The sequence below is a fragment of the Anoplopoma fimbria genome, chromosome 2 (genome assembly GCF_027596085.1).
Source record: "Anoplopoma fimbria isolate UVic2021 breed Golden Eagle Sablefish chromosome 2, Afim_UVic_2022, whole genome shotgun sequence".
NCBI classification, from domain to species: Eukaryota; Metazoa; Chordata; class Actinopteri; order Perciformes; family Anoplopomatidae; genus Anoplopoma; species Anoplopoma fimbria.
The window spans coordinates 3,041,170-3,054,458 of NC_072450.1; positions in this window are offsets into that span (position 1 = coordinate 3,041,170).

Sequence of the window (13,289 nt, forward strand, 5' to 3'; positions counted from 1 at the left end):
TGGAGAAGGAGATGGGTGAAATACTGTGGATGGAAGAGGAAGGCTCAGGTTTTGGAAAGGAGCAGCTGAGAAGCTTCTGTTGCTAAATTTGTGGTGATGGAAGGCTGAGAGGGGGGGGTTACGCATCAGCTTGGCATCCAGACAATGGAGGGAAAGTGTGCGTGTGTGTGCGTGTGCGTGCTTGTGTGTGTGTGTCAGACACTTCATCAAGCAGTCGGTCAATCGGTCAGCGCACAGTAACAGAGTAATTGAATAATAATAGAACTGGGACAGTAAACAGGATGCTCACTCTCTATCAGTCAACTGGAATGTGACTCCTGGAACAATGGAAGTAAACACCGTAAAATATGATATTTATATATATATAGATACACTTTTTTCCCCAGAGAAACCTGTGGTAACTTGTTAATTGTGGCTTCACATTAAAGCCCATGTATTCATTTAATACACAAACAACTTAGAAAAGCATTTATAGAAGTCCAAATATGAAGACTTTTGATGTAGATTTTTTTATTCACTACCAGATGGGTCTTGTGTCCAGTCAGGTCAGTTGGCAGTTTAGTCTCAATGAGAGGCCCATGTAGAACTAATTCACCCTCATTTGAACGTTAGTTACCTAACTGTGTTTATTTGTGCTATATAGAGGTAACGTGACGATGTTCAAAGGGAGTCCTGGACTTGCCAAAGTATTTCTTTGAGGTGATGAAGGTAGTCAAATATTTTCCCACTGTTCTCCCTCTCTCTCTCTCTCTCTCTCTCTCTCTCTCTCTCTCTCTCTCTCTCTCTCTCTCTCTCTCTCTCTCTCTCTCTCTCTCTTCTTTTCAATGACATGTAGTTCATGCAGTTCACAATTACATGTATAAAATGGATGTGTAGTTATTTATTTTTCTTCTAAACATGCAGTACCTCTTCAGTATCGGAAAACAAATGTTCCTAATATTATTTGTACTATAAATAAATCAGCTATACAAATGATTGAGGACAAGTAATAAACTTCAACAATATTGTATTGGATATGAACTCTTCTTTTGTTGTTGTGGGGAGTTAAATGCAAAATTAGCAGATTTTATAACCCTTTGTAAATAAACAGTAGCATGCTGGTATATACTGTAAAATTACCTTAAAACCCAGTTATTCTACTATCACAAACTGTAATTCAATATGCGATAAAATACTGTTAAACTAAATTACAGTAGCTGCACCATAAAATAACGGTAAATTACTGCTGCCAGTGTTTTACCGTTATTTAAGGGTGTAATTGTTTCAGCTGAGAGCTTTTAACAGACTATGAGGGTGAATAGACTCTTTCACAGCAGTCGTTATGATTATGTCACTGTTTTAGCTGGAGGCAAACAAAGGAAAGACTGGAAAACCACCCCGCTGTAGAGAGCTTAAGTTACACGGGAAAAAATGTCATCTTAAACTTAGATCTAATATTCATGGACTAATTTATTGCTTTTGCCATGTAAAGAAAGAAGTCAAGTATTAAATGCATTATGAGGAAACAAAGGTTGAATGTCCTGTAAACACATTCATTTGGCTGCAAAAATTTTTGAAGACCTCCTGTTTCCAAAGCATTTAAAAACGTATTGTCGGTCTGTGTAAAATCTTCGGATATGTTAATAGAGCTTTTATTAGTGAACTATTTTGTGACAGTCAAAGCTCCTGTGAGCTCTTTGTTACAAATATTCTGAGGTGCGCGGCCAAACGCGGAAATAATATAAATTTCTGGTGCATAAACTTGTAAAACTTGTAAAGCCCAGTTGCCTTGGCTTGTATCCATGAACTCTGCATGCATGGCCAAGCCGTACACCTGAATGAATGTTTATATGGCTTAGACTAGTCAGCCGGTGGCCAAGTGCTAACTGTAGCCACGAATGAATGGAGCAGCTAAAGATGATGAAATGCAAGCTAAAGCTAACGCTACATCAAAGCTAAAAGGAGAGCGAATATCGCACCTAAAATTCTTAAGGTTGCCAGAAACACGACCCCTAATGGATGCTAATGTTGCTAATTGATTGCTAACACGCTATGTCCTGTAACAACTCTGTGAGCTGGTGGTTGGATGGTGGTTGTTTCTCTTTCAGCTCATTTTAGAGAAGCCAAAATCGATTAATACAGATTTCAACTGTTGGTACAAAAAGGAGATTTGGATTTTAAAACATGTGCTTATTGTTTATCAAGCAGGAACTTCTTTTAATCAATACTGCAAGAGGAAGTTTAAAGTACATCCCAAACTTTAATAATATTCCTTATATATGAATCGTGAGAAGAACTGATGAGTCAGTAAATGATCGTTCTGTACCATTTTTACTGCCACATCACCTTATGCTATCTTGAGTTCGGCATTTTAGTCGTCGCCATCTTGTTTTCTTGCAACCAGTGAACAGAAGTTACCATAATTGGACTGAGGAGGAGTGACGAAGAGATGCTGTATACGTCTCTGGTAGCAACAGTCAATCACAGTAAGCCCCGCCCTAAAGCATCCCCTGCTTTATGGTCTGTTTGACTCTAAATGGAGCATCATTTACTAAATGAACATCATGCTGTATTGAAGAAGACTTGAAACTAGAGATTGAGACCATAAACTCATGTTTACAATGTTTACTGAGGGAATAAATCAAGAGAGAAGTAGAGTCATTTTCTCATAGACTTCTATACAAGGTTTCTGCCTGGTCCTGACCCAGTCTTTTGGGAATAACTGGTTTAGAGGACAGGCCACTGGATGGAATGCTGCTGCTCAACTCTGCCTCTGGTGGTCGGAGGCTTTAGTGCAACAGCACTAAGTCTGTGATCTCCAGGGCTCCAGGTCTGGTGTAGTTAATGGTGTACATGCCTTGCCTAAAGGCAAATCAGCACCTACTCCATCATCACTGGAAGTAAAGTCTTTACGAGGTAAAGTGACACTTGATTTACAAACGACAGAAAGCCGATATTTTGTTGTATCTTCGCCATAAAAAATGGCTTTAAAGTCAATAAATAAACAGGAAGCTTGTCAAATGGTCACATATTCTACTCATGAAAAGGCAATTTCCAATCCACTTACTTATTAGATTGTAGTCAAATAAACCTGGGAGAAAATAATTTATTTTTCTTATCACAGTTTTTGAACGACATAACAAGCCACCAATAGAGATTATTTCCACCACGCTAAAGATGTGTTTGAGGTTGTAATTGTAAACAGCACCTGGGCTGGGTTACAAAAACAATGAACCCACCATTGTTGGTGTCAGATAAAGGGCTTGTGTTCTGCTCACATACTGGCCTTCACCCTGCTGGACCACCATCTTCCCCCTCAGGTGGAGGTGTCCGCCGGCCGCCTGTAGGGGCTGCACCTCAGCCATCTCAGGTGGCCTGGAAACCCCCTTCTACCCCCCTTGCAACACACATTTACAGACACACACACACAGACACCCCACACACACAACACACATTTTTACACACACACACACACACACACACACTGAAGGCGAACGGTTTTATTTTTGGAGTGGCCACGGTCGCGGTGGCTCGCTCCCTAAGGTTTCAGTTCACTTCAGGGTGAGTGGCCCTGTGGCACTCTGAGCCAGGATTAACAAGCAGAGAGAGCAGTTTGTCCCCCCCGACAGCCGCTCGGCCCAAAGGTAAACCAGTCAAACTCAAAGTGTGCCTGTTGATCGACGAGCTGGTGGAACTGCAGCGTGGCGCTGACCCGTCGGCTCGCGGCGCTAAACCTGCGTAGAATTTGATCGATGCATGTGGGCACGGTCTGAAATCTTAAACGCATGATGCATATCAGACGTTGCTTTCTGTGAGAGGAAGAGCTTGCAAAAGCAGATTTTACAATGTTTCTGCACAAATTTTGCACCATGATTGATATTAGCAAAGATTAACAAACCCTGCACACCGGCCCTTTAATCCTTAGAAGTCTTTTCTTGACCTTTGTGATCCATTTTTCATTGTAATTCAATTGTTTGTTTTGCAGTCTGTCCATCAAAACACAAGAAGCACCTGTTTTCCCCTTCAGGTAAGTTTCATAATGCTAATAATGCATAATTGCTAATGGAGTTCTTTAAGCCGAGATAGATTGAGGTCATGGCACAGTTTTATCACAAAGCTAATCTTATACTTTCCTCTTTTGAGCTGCTCCAGTGGAAGCCTCCCAGATATCCCACCCCAGAGCCTTAAAAGGGGGACTTCTCATGTGTCAGCTGGCCTCCTTGTCACTGTGACAGCAGGAGTCACTTTGACGACAGGGATTCATGTTAAACATTTGATTGAAACCGGCCAAACATTGTTTAGACTTCTAGTCAGCGGCAAAATATCACAGGAGGTATTTTTTAAGCTGCAGCTTCTAGACTTTAAATACTGAAAACAGATGTTAAACTTGCAGAAAATATCACATTGGGTGTAATAATCCGGCTCCTCTCAGATCAAACTGGTGCTAACATGACATATATAAAATTTTAAAGGCGAAACACGAGGCTAAGCTCACAGTCGGCACCGCTCCGAGAGGCTTTGGGCCCTGGGATTGATTTCCAGCAGACTGGGGCCGGTGGTTTGAGTCCTTGGCAGCAGGTGCTCGGTGTCAGTTGGTCGGCGTTTGCTCTCATTTCCCCCTCGGTCTAAAATTAGTCCGGGGACCTTTTCTAGTGTCACTCCAAAGATCCAGTCCAATAGTCAGACAGAGAGAGAACAATTCAGATCATGTTGCAACGACCTGTTTGTTTTGTTCTTTTATTAGCAGCTTTATTGTTGACTTATTTATTGTTCTGTTTGTTGTTCTTGTCATTTGTTATTATTGCCATCAGCAGTTTTAATGTTGTTTTGTTTTTTATGTAATTGGCTTGTTTTTCTTTTTTTGTGTTCAAAGTTTTACTTATTTGTTGTTATAAACAGTTTAACTGTTGTTGATTTTTTTGTAGTTTTCTTGTTCTTGTGTTTTTTGTTCAATTTGTTATTTGTTGGTATTATTGTCATTAACCACTTAATTGTTGATTTGTTTCTTGTAATTTGCGTATTTTTTGTTATTGTCTGATTTATTGTCATTTGTTATTATTGTCATTAGCAGTTTTAATTGTTGTTTTTTGTAATTTGCTTTTTTGACGTAAATTTTTTGTTAACTGTTCGACTTGCTGTTTTTTGTTATCATTGTAATTAGTAGTATTGTTGTTTTTTTTGGTTGTAGTTTGCCTGTTTTTTGTTTTTGTTCCCTTTTTTGCTTTGGATTTTAGTTTAATATTTGCTTTTGCATTGTGATTTTTTTTTGTCTTTTTGTACGGATCGCAGAAAGAGTATACTTTCTATATTGGTAGTGACTAATGAAGATTCTTATTAAATGAATAATAAAAAAACATATATAAAGTGAACAAAACCAGTTTTAAAATGCCATTCACATTTGAATATAAATTACCGTTTGTATAAGCTTTAATACATTATGCATGTCAAAATTCAGCTCAAACTGGAAAACTAATCATATCTTTCTGTATCATAATCCTGGGAGCAGGAGAAGCATGTTACTTTTATTGTCAGTTAATTATGCTTCTGACCTTTGACCTCTTTCTTATTGTTTTACTTGTTATGCTAATGGTGGTGAATTGGGTCCCAATTAACTGCTTCTCATGTTTAAAGATACCTTTCTTATGAACATAAGCTAAATGCTGCGACCCCTCCTCCTCATGAACCTCGTCAACCTCCTGTAGGTGTCAATCATCCGCCTTTGGGTTTACTTTTATTTCCTGCAGAGGTCATTTTTAAATCCGACTGTCTCCTTGAGAGACTATTTTCATAAGTAGTTTGTCATCGTTTCAAAGCAGCCTTGCCATAAGCAACAGCTTTACATGCCTTTCTATTTCCATTAGTGACGCTTCTTGTAGCCATGCAGCATCTTCAGGACCCAATTAAGAGTTTTGAAACCTGCTAATGAGCCCGTTGTCACGAGAGCTCATAGTTTTCTAAACCCAGCTGCAGACTGGTTAAATCAGTACAGTGTGGAAACAGCTGAGTGCACTTTACTGGGAACACAGGAGGAGCAATGATAAGATCGCCTACACAGTAAATGACAAAAAAGGCAAACAGACAAACTCTCTAAAAACTGAAGTATTGAGGAATGGAACATCAGGAATGTGTTTAATTGAAGTTATTTCATCGTAAGAAAAGATTTACTACTGTTGAGATTATCATTCACAAGATAAAAAGAATACCTGCAAACAGAAAGAAAGACTTACAATTTGCTTCATTACCTTTTGTAAAATGAAATGTTTCACAACAGGATTTAAGTACATTTTCAACATAAAGCTTGAAATACAGATAATGATGCAGTAATAGTGGCTAAAGTTTGTGCAGTATCAAAGTTTTCATAACCCCAAATTCTTCAAAGTCCAGCATGTGTTTTACAAATCTTCGTAGAACTGTCCAGCTGAAAAGGAGGAAAAACAACTTATTGTATACTTATATGACCAGAATCAAATATCTTTTATATCCATAACAAAATAAACAACCTCTTAATTATTTGGCCAACTGCTGAGATGGCTGGCATTATAAAAGTACTCTCTGTCCCGACTCACCACACACCACGTTTCCAACAACTGCCTAGTGATAGAGAACATCACACCATGCAACCAAATATCTGCTCCAATGTCTTAATAATCACATTTTTAGGCTGTAAAAGCAAATGCCATAACAGCAATGTGATGTGTAACCTCCTCATGAAACATTTTGTTGGATCTTGGCTCAGTTTTTGTCTTTTGGGGGAAAATTTGACTACAAATGATATTAGAAGCATTTGTTGTTTGTCAAGATGAACCCAGCTTTTACATGACAGGCCTCTTTTGATGAATAATTTCACTGTTTTGTGTCTGCTTTGCTGTTATTATATAAGTAGATTTTTGGCTGAAGATAAATAGACTGATGCATGTCTCGTCTGTCTTGCAGGAGTCTGAAAATGCTGATGGAAGTCAGCTACAGTAACGGGCTGGAGCCTGACCTTTCCCAGCAGTATCCTCCACCCTTACTGCCAAAACCAGGCAAAGACAACGCAAGGCTTCAGAAACTCAAGAAGAAGAGAGGCAAGAAAAAAGGCAGCCTCTCTCAGACGCCCGTCCCCTTCCGCTCCTGTTTGTCGCCCGTCAACGAGGCCAGCACAGACCTCGAGCACAGCGACCAGTCCAGCCCGCCAAGGACACCGGATTCGGTCTACACTGAGGACCCTTCGGTGTCCAGTTTCCCCTTTGAATCCCTCTACGATCACTCTGCATCTGCATTCCCTCATCCTCGGAGCAGCCCCTACGGCCAAACTGGCAGCTCCCCCCCCCAGTCCTACATAGCTCAGACCAGGACTTCTGAAGAGCAGGTGGCTCCACTGTATGAGTGCTCCTCTTTTTTATTCGATGACGTGATGCCACCTTCGGTTTCACCATCCCCATCACCACCTGAGCGGCTTCCAGCGCTGACATTTCCCTCTGCTTTCAATTTAAACATGACACCAAATTCTCATCGGTCAGTCACAACAGTCGCTGTGTCGCAATCCGGCACTAAAATATCAACTCACAGCTTGACCCTATCCCCAGCCGGCCCCAACTGTTGCCCGGGAACGGCACCTTCTCAGGTTGCAAACTTACCTCCCCTTCCAGCGCTGCTGTCAGTTCCAAACACTCAGACACAACCTTTTGTTCCCAGCCAGAGGGAGACAAACGGCAGTTCAATGGTGAACTCTCAGAGCCAGACGTCTTCCTGGACAGCCAGACCTACCAGTAACGCCAACTTTGTTCCAAGCCAGATGTCCCCTGAGATAACCGCCTCAAAAATATCCCTTGTTGAAGCAGTTAAAGAGACAAAACCTGACGCCCTACAAAGCAGGATTTATACATCAAAGGCAACGTTTTATGAGATCTCTAAACCTCAGTCCATCCAGGACCTCACAGCGATAAACCCAACCTACAAGGGAGCATCGTTTTCTGACGTATACAGAAAGAAAACAGCAGTGTCAGTGTTGAAACATGATCATAAACAGAATGCGTCCATGTCCCAATATGGAAGACCCAAGACTCCCTCTTCTACACCAACTCGAGTGTCCACGCCCTTTATTGAAATATCCAAACCTAACCCACTTTTATTTGCTGCTTTCAAGTCCCCCAAGATCTAGAAGCTTCTGAAATTCCCAACGAAGCTCCAAGACAGAAATCAGCGATTCAAACCAGGCGTATAAGTAAACCTTCAGCTGCCCCAGAAGAGCTGAAGCCGACTGATGTTGATCACATTACTGCTATCAAACAAGTCAGCAATTGTGAAAAGATAGAGACACAGAGTACAATTAATCTAAGCTTTGCCAAAACTGATCTGTACCCCGGAGAGAGTCTGTCTGCACTGGACTCTGCTGTGGTTGAACCAACACCAATAGAACCAGTCATCCCAAAACTACAAACAAACCAAGATTCTGAAAATGAAGCTTCTACTTTGCCAAAAGTCCCATCATTTTTTTTTACTGTACCAAGGACTTCAATTCTCAACCTTACGCCAGTGATTTCAATGCAAGCACCACCAAGTCCAAGCCCCCTGTCGTCCAATTATCGTCCTCCTGTGGGCGATGCACGCAAGTCTTTGTCGTCACTATTGGAGAATCAAATGTCATTAGGGACCTCAAAGCCCAAATCACGATCGACGTATTATGGGCTTACTCCATCTGAGTATGCTGCCTACGGAGGGATTAGGACTAAAGCATCCCATCACAGCCCTGCAACCCCCAGGGTGAATGAAACCTCTTCAAACAAAACACAGTCAGAGGTAGCTGTAAATGAATCACATGGGTCAAAGTCTGATTCGACAAAACAACTCAATGGACATCAAGATCTTCTGTCTTCAGTGGAGGTTTCTACTGCTAACATTTTACAACCTCCAAGGGATTGTGAGCTTCCAGCTGAGCGGATCGTCACACATAGCAAAGATGTGTTTGAGGAAACTCAGTCTGCAGCTCAAAGCACTGGAATACAATCACTTAAAACATCTAGCGTGGACACAATCAAACCTGAGCTTCACTTTGGCTTGACACAGAACACAATGCAACAATCCACAAGTGATGTATCCACACCAAAAGCCTCATACTCTGAGGATCCAATACCAATGTCTAAAGCAGGTGAGGTAAACACACAAAGGGTGGCACTATTTTCTATAGAGGCAACGCTAAAAACGACTCCATGCCTGACTGATAGCAATGGTCTGTCGAGTTCTTCCAAACCTTTAGTGAAAGTAGAACCAAATCTCGAAGCACAGCGTAGTTTAAAAGGGATAGAGAAAGATGGTAATCTTGAGAAAAACCATACAAAAGGTGAATCCAATGTCACAAATGCAAAACAACAGTCAGGACAAATAGAGATATCTCAGGCCCAGTCTTTCCAAACACCCGGTGGAGTCAGTCCATCAACAGCCAATGGTCTCAATGTCCAACTCAATGCCAAGCCTGTCAAAGACCTAGCTGACCGTAAAAACCAGGTTGTCCAATCTCCTGCTGCAGATTTAGAGCCCAAATTCTCAAGAAATGCCAGAATAAATTATGCATTAATCTTAGGAAGACAACAACAAGCCACCAAATTGGTTTCAGAAACACTATCGCCCAGTAAAGTTGCTGTTGAAGCAGTTTTATATAAACAAAGTGAAGAAGTTAACCAGCAAATCAAAGCAGGGAGTAGGCTACCTGTACTCAATCAAACAACCATGGGGAACATTTTGCCTCCTGTGGCTCTTAATACAAAACTTACACTTGGCAAAACAAACACAGAGCCCCAATTATCAAATATATCCTCCAAGGAATCAATTATCGCTAACACAGGACCAGTTTTGCAACATAAGCCTGTCACAGCATCAGTGTGTTCTGCACACTATAGTCTCAGCACAACATCTGTAATTTCTTCACAGTCTAATTTTAGCACAGCAGCTGTCCAAAGCACAAAAATCACTCAACAGCTCCACGCTGAAACAAAAATTCACGGAAATAGTCAACCAGTAGGACACAAGATCCATTTGCCTGCAGACAATCCCACTTTGAAATCTTCTCAAGCATCAAGTTCACCAAATACACCTGCTGTTAATGCTAACTTAGTGGGCAAACCTACCACAGAAACTAATCTACCTGACCTTTCTGTCACTGCAACCAAATCACCCAACAATTCAGGCACTAAATTCCCTTCAGATATGACCCCCAATGTCCCCAAAAAAGAGCTCCCAAAGCTCACCAAAACTAGTGAGAATGTCCCTCTAAACACTCAGAGTAGCATATCATCCATTGGCCAAGAGAGAGTTGTTCAAGGAGCACATTTCTACACAAACTCAAGCAGAGCTACAGTATCGTCCACACAAGTAGTTGGAACCATTCATAACATTCCTGCAAAACTGTCAAGCCAAGTTAATACAGAACCTAAACTTCCCAATTATAATAACATCAACACTAATAGATTTGGCAACTCAACAGTAAACGCAGAATTGCAATCACAACTAACCAATGGAAGAGTAAGTTTATTGATTGGCAAAACACCACCAGAGTTCCCCAGTGTACCTTTTATAGCAGAAAACATTCAAACTAAATGTATTACTGAATCAAAACCAGCTTCTAATCTTTTGAAAGGAAACACAATGCTAAAGGAGCCTAGTGGTGATACTAAACTGTCTGCAGAATTGGCAAAAGTCAGCAAGCCTTCATCAGACTCTGTCTCACTTGAACAATCACGACGTGTTGAGTCTATTCAACACGGCAGACTTGTTGCCCAGTCCAACAAATCCAATTTGGGCAGTAATATTTACTGCATTTCTGCTGCTGAAACTAAAGTTCCCAACAAGCCTCATACAGAATCCATTATGGCTATGATGACAGACCCTGCAGTGAGTGTTAAAGCATCTTTTAATACTTTGCAGGTTTGTAAAAGTCCCATGCCATCTAGCCCTACCATGAGGCATGTCACACCAAAAAGCCCTCAGCTGAGATTCAACAGACCTGAGAGTCTATGTGCAACAACACCAGCCAAACCTGCTTCTGTCCCTGCTGCTCAAACAATAATCTACACACACTCAAAAGCAGATGGAAAACAGATTGCCAATGTTCTTGCTGAGCACAGGTCATCTGAGACATCTGCACCGCAAAGTACTACTAACACCACCGAAAAAGAACAATCCCCTTTCATTCAACCAATCGTAGTCAGTGGATCAGTAGCAAGTCCCCCTACAAGGACAACACATTCTGTAATGTCTAAGACTGAGACAACAGCTTCCTCTACTTCTGGTTATTTCATGGCTAACAGTGTAGAACAGCAAACCATTGCAAGTCAAATCACGTTGTCTGGAGGTCAAACCTCTGTAAATTCGATGAGCTCTCAGACTGGAGTGAAACAATTAAGGCAATCTGTCACTGAAACAAAGCAATCTATAGAAACCAACATTCACACTGCACATACTGTCTCCCACACTCAATTAAATAACCACCCTGCCACAAATATTCAACCTTTTGCTGAAGCCACCAGAGATGCTAAAGCTCCACTTATACCTCCGAGAGTAACTAAACCTTGGAGCTCAACAAGAGCCTCCCCTCTACCAGAGGCAAGACTTCGTAATGCACCTGTTCAAAGCTATACTCCAACCTTGCCCCAGTCTCCTCAAAGTCCCGTCTCTTTAAACTATACTACAGAAACGAAACCCTCTTCAGTCATTACAAAGCCCCAGGCTAACAATCCCATTGCACCTCTTCGAAATAAAACGCCTATTAGAGTTCAGCCCTCTGCTAAGTCGATCACAGAGACTATCTTAAGACCAGACATAAAACCAACCACAACTACGGACCTTTCAGTCCCAGCTAACAGTGCAGAGGTAGAAGTAATTACCCAAAAGCACAATATAAAAACAAGCCTAGCAACAAATTCCAGTAAGGAAGGAAAAGTCTCCTCACTGAACACTGAAACTAGCGCTCCCACCCAATATGCCGATCCTGTTTTAACCGCTAAATCTACTCTAAAAGCACAACCTTCCACTAAGCAAGTAGAATCAAGACCTTTAGGAACAAAACCCCCAGTTGTAAAAGTAGATTTATCAAAGTCTTCCCACGATCCAGTCCAGATTAGCTCACACACCAGTAAAGTTCAGCCTTCCACAAAGGTAGAGAACATTTCCCCTGCAAAGCCAACAACAGATACTGTCATGAAACCGTCCATAGTTAAAGCCGCTGTGATTGACTCTGCCACTCCTGCCTCTCTGCCTCAGGCCTCAGTCTCAGTCAAAGCTCCATCCCCAAACAGAGGAACGTCACCGCCATCTCAGCCAAAAACTGGACTCAAAGACAAGGACGTTCTGAGGACCAAAACTACAGCTGCGAGGACGGAAGCCCCGACGGTCGAACCCTCCACGAAGTCAGCGACATCAACTGCATCTTCAACTGCTGACAAGAAGGCAGCGACGGCGGAGACATCCAGTCCATCTACTGGGGCCAACGCAGCCAAGAAGCCAAAAGGCCTTATGGGTAAGCTCAGCGGATGGACGCGGCTCAAGAAACACATGGTCGTTGAGCCAGAGGAACTTTCGTTTCCAGAGCCGACGGCCCAAACTCAGGTCGATTCCAGTGGCAGCAATGAGAAAACAGATCAGGGTGGTGATAAGTCATCAGCAGACGGATGTGCTAATCAGGAAGTGGTTAACAACAAAGACGGTCCCAACGGGCTTAAGATGTGGGACGTCCTCCTCTTCCAGATGTTCTCCACCAAAGACCGAATCCTGAACCAGATCAACGCCAACAAGAAAGAATTGGAAAAGAAAAAGGAACCTAAAGACAACCAAGGAGAAGTTCCTTCTTTTGTCAGTCGCCTGCCGATTCTGTTGTACAGCCCCCGTTTTGATGCGAGGAAGCTGAAAGAGGCGGCAGAGAAGCCGCTCTCGAAAATAGCAGCGGTGTTTGAAAAGGGGCTGATAAAACGCAAATCACAGGAAGACGAACACAAGGACTTCAATAGGAAAGCAAGAGGATTTGGTTCCAAGAAAACTAAAGATATGTAACTTGAACTGGTACACAGGTATGTTTTGGATTGATAAATGACGAGTGAAAATAGAAGATGCAATAATCTCAGATAGGTCAGGGAACCTTAGAGAAAAATAATCAGTGTAGGGGGAATTTTGGACGAAAATAGAATGCAGATTTATTAAATAATTAAATAAATTTATAAATTAGGGGGTAGATTATTCTTGAGGGGAAAAAAGATTGATAGTTTCATTGATTACTGATAAACTAACTAAAAGAAAATTCATCCTTACATCGAATAAGTACTTATATTTCTGATATTTTC